Below are 3,784 nucleotides of genomic sequence, written 5' to 3' on the forward strand. Positions count from 1 at the left end.
TGAACAAGAAGGATGTCATCATTAGAAACTTTAATGAACAAAGTAGTGTCGGTGGTTCCCCTTTGAAAGTGATTTTCTAATAGGAAGGCACTAAGCCTTTCATACCAAGCTCTTGGAGCTTGTCTAAGGCCATAAAGAGCCTTTGAAAGTTTAAACACATGATTAGGAAAATCTTTATGTTCAAAACCAGGGGGTTGAGCCACATACACTTCTCTATCAATAAAGCCATTAAGGAAAGCACATTTAACATCCATTTGAAACATTTTGAAACCTTTATGAGCAACATAGGCAAGAAGCAACCTAATTGCTTCCATTCTAGCTACTGGAGCAAAAGACTCATCAAAATCTATTCCCTCTTCTTGATCGTAACCTTGGGCCACTAATCTAGCCTTGTTACGAACAACTTGTCCATCCTCACCAAGTTTATTTTTGAATACCCACTTAGTACCCGTTACCTTCTTACCATCCGGATGAGGTACTAATGTCCAAACCTTATTCTTGTCAAATTGAGCAAGCTCCTCTTGCATGGCCTTGACCCATGATGGATCTTCAAGAGCTTGTTTAACATTGTTGGGCTCCATTTGTGACAAGAGAGCAAAGTTGCTAGGTTCGGTTTGCCTTTTGGTGGATGATCTTGTTGTTACACCTTGAGAGGGATCACCAATGATGAAGTCATGAGGATAACCCCTCATAGACTTCCATTCTCTAGGCTTTCGGACAGGTGTAGAACTTTGATGAACTTCTGGTGGTCTCACTGTTTCAGTTGCTCGTGCCTGCTCAGGAGACAAAATGGAAATGTCTCCTCCAATCTGACGAGATAAAACCGGGCTAACAGATTCTTCATTTTGCACAGATTTGGGATTTTCTTTACATGTTCCATCCTCTTCACAATCTGAATCATTATCCTTTACAGTACTGGGAATTAAGTTAGAATCACAAAAAGTAACATGTATGGATTCCTCTATGGTTCTATACTCTTTGAGATAAACTCTATAGGCCTTGCTTGTGGTGGAATATCCAACAAACATTCCTTCATAGGATTTTGGATTAAATTTTCCAAGGTTTTCCTTATTGTTAAGTACAAAGCATTTGCATCCAAAAATATGAAAGTACTTAAGATTTGGAGGGGTTCCTTTCCATAGCTCATAAGGAGTTTTCTTTAACCCTTTTCTAATGATTGTTCTATTCAAAATATAACATGCTGTGTTCACAGCTTCAGCCCATAAAAATTTGGGAATTTCATTCTCACATAGCATGGCCCTAGTCATTTCTTGAAGGCTTCGATTCCTTCTTTCAACCACCCCATTTTGTTGGGGGGTTCTAGGGCATGAAAAATTATGAGAAATCCCTAAGTCATCACAGAATTTTTCAAAGTCTTGATTTTCAAATTCTCTTCCGTGATCACTTCTCAAATGGGCAATTTTCAAATCCTTTTCATTTTGAATTTTCTTACAAAGGGTGGAGAAGGCATAAAATGCATCATTCTTATGAGCAAGGAAAAGTACCCAACCAAATCTAGAGTAATCATCTACCACCACAAGACCATAGTGTTTACCTCCTAAACTTTGAGTTCTAGTAGGACCAAAAAGATCAATATGTAACATTTCCAATGGCCTTTTGGTTGAGATTCCATCTTTTGATTTAAAAGAGGATTTTACTTGTTTGCCCAATTGGCAAGCATCACAAGTAAGATCCTTATCAAACTTGATGTTTAGAATTCCTCTAACCAAATTCTTTTTGACTAGCTTAGAAATTTGGTACATGCTAGCATGACCCAACTTTCTATGCCAAAGCCATTTTTCAGATTCAAGAGAGGTAAAGCATGTTACATTTTGTTCCTTTAAATCTTCAAGAGTTAATCCATACACATTTTTGCATCTTTTAGCTTCAAATAGAACATCCCCAGTTTTCTCACAAACAACTAAGCAAACAAGCTTCTTAAAAATAACTTCAAAACCCAAATCACACAATTGACTAACACTAAGCAAGTTATGTTTCAAGCCATGTACAAGAAGGACATCATTTATACAAGATGAGAGATTTTTACCCACTTTTCCAACAGCCACTATTTTTTCTTTTGCATCATCACCGAAAGTGACAAATCCTCCATCATATTCATCAAGATTTATGAAGAAGGTTGTCTTTCCGGTCATATGCCTAGAGCATCCGCTATTCATGTACCACATATTTTCTTTCTTCTTGGATGCTAGACATATCTACACAATAAGCTCAAGTGACCTTAGGTATCCAAATTTTCTTGGATCCTTTCACGTTAAACCATCTCTTATGTCCCAAATCATTGTAATCAAAAACAACTTTACAAACTTTATCACTAATCATTCTTTCACCAAAGAAACATTGAATAGGAAAGTGTCCACTTCGATTGCATAGCCTACAAAATCTTGGAGTTGCTGTTTTGTTAAAGTAGGTTGGGTCTTGATACTTTGTATCATTTGAAGATGAAGCAATGTTTTCAAAATGTGATTTTTCAGATTTATAAAATTCCAACCCAGCTTTATCATAAAGAGGTTTTTGACTAGCCAAGATTTGATTCAAATTTTCAGAACTTTGGGTGAACTTGGCTAAGTCTTCCTTAAGTCTTTTAACCTCTTTGAGCAACTCTTCATTTTGCTTAAAATAATTCACATATGCAAGGACAGAATGGTCACTTTCACAGCTTCTAACTTGGGATTTTAACTGCTTATTCTCTTCCACAAGATCACAAGCAGTTTCGGCCTCTCTTAGTTTTTCTTTGAGAAAATTATTTTCAGCTTTAAGAATGATATTTTGTTGTTCAAGATCTTGATTCTCAGTTAGAAAACATCTTATTTTTTCAGAGAGGTGATCTATCATGAGATGAAGGTCTTCAGTTTCAGGGTTTTGAAAGAATACCTGATCTACCTCATTTGCCATGAGACAAGGCTGTGACTTAGTCTCAGATTCTTCATCATCATCATCTGAGTCATTTTCCAAATCTTCCGATGAAGCCATCAGTCCCTTCTTCTTTCCTTTTTTCGGCTTTTCCTCCTTCTTTAACTTGGGACAATCAGATTTAAAATGCCCCATTTTCTTGCAGTTGTAACAGATTACTTTGCTAAGATCTTTCTTCATCCTCCTTGAGCTGCTGCCTTTGCCTTTGAGTTTCATCATTTTCCTGAATTTTTTTGCAAACAACACAAACTCATTTTCAGAAGAGTTATCACTGGATTCATCATCCAGAGGGTTAGTCACAGAAGAAAAAGCAATTCCTTTCTTTTTTGAATCCTTTTTCAAATAGGAGTTTTCAAAAGCAAGAAGATTTCCTCTCAAATCATCAAGTGTCATGGAATATAAGCTACTACTCTCAGAAATAATTAAAGCTTTTGTTTCCCACTCTTTGTTAAGACATCTCTACACTCTTCTCACTAGCACAGATTCTGAATGTGAAATTCCCAGAACATCTAAGCCAACAATGATAGTGTTGAACCGTTCGAATAGTTCATCAATGGACTCTCCTTCCTTCATTGTAAACATTTCATATTCTCTGTTCAACATGTCTGTCCGTGTCTTCTTTACAATGGTGGTTCCTTCATGAGTGATTTGTAGCTTGTCCCAGATTTCCTTTGCCGTTGTGCATCGTGATACCCGTCGGTACTCCTCAAAGCTGATAGCACAGTTGAGCAGGTTTACTGCCTTGGCATTTAACTCTACCTTCTTCATATCTTCCTCGGTCCATCTTGCTTCTGGTTTGAGAGAGACTACTCCTTCAGCACTTGTGGTAGTTGAAAATTGAGGCCCTTCAAGG

The sequence above is a fragment of the Arachis stenosperma genome, chromosome 4 (genome assembly GCF_014773155.1).
Source record: "Arachis stenosperma cultivar V10309 chromosome 4, arast.V10309.gnm1.PFL2, whole genome shotgun sequence".
Taxonomy (NCBI): Eukaryota; Viridiplantae; Streptophyta; class Magnoliopsida; order Fabales; family Fabaceae; genus Arachis; species Arachis stenosperma.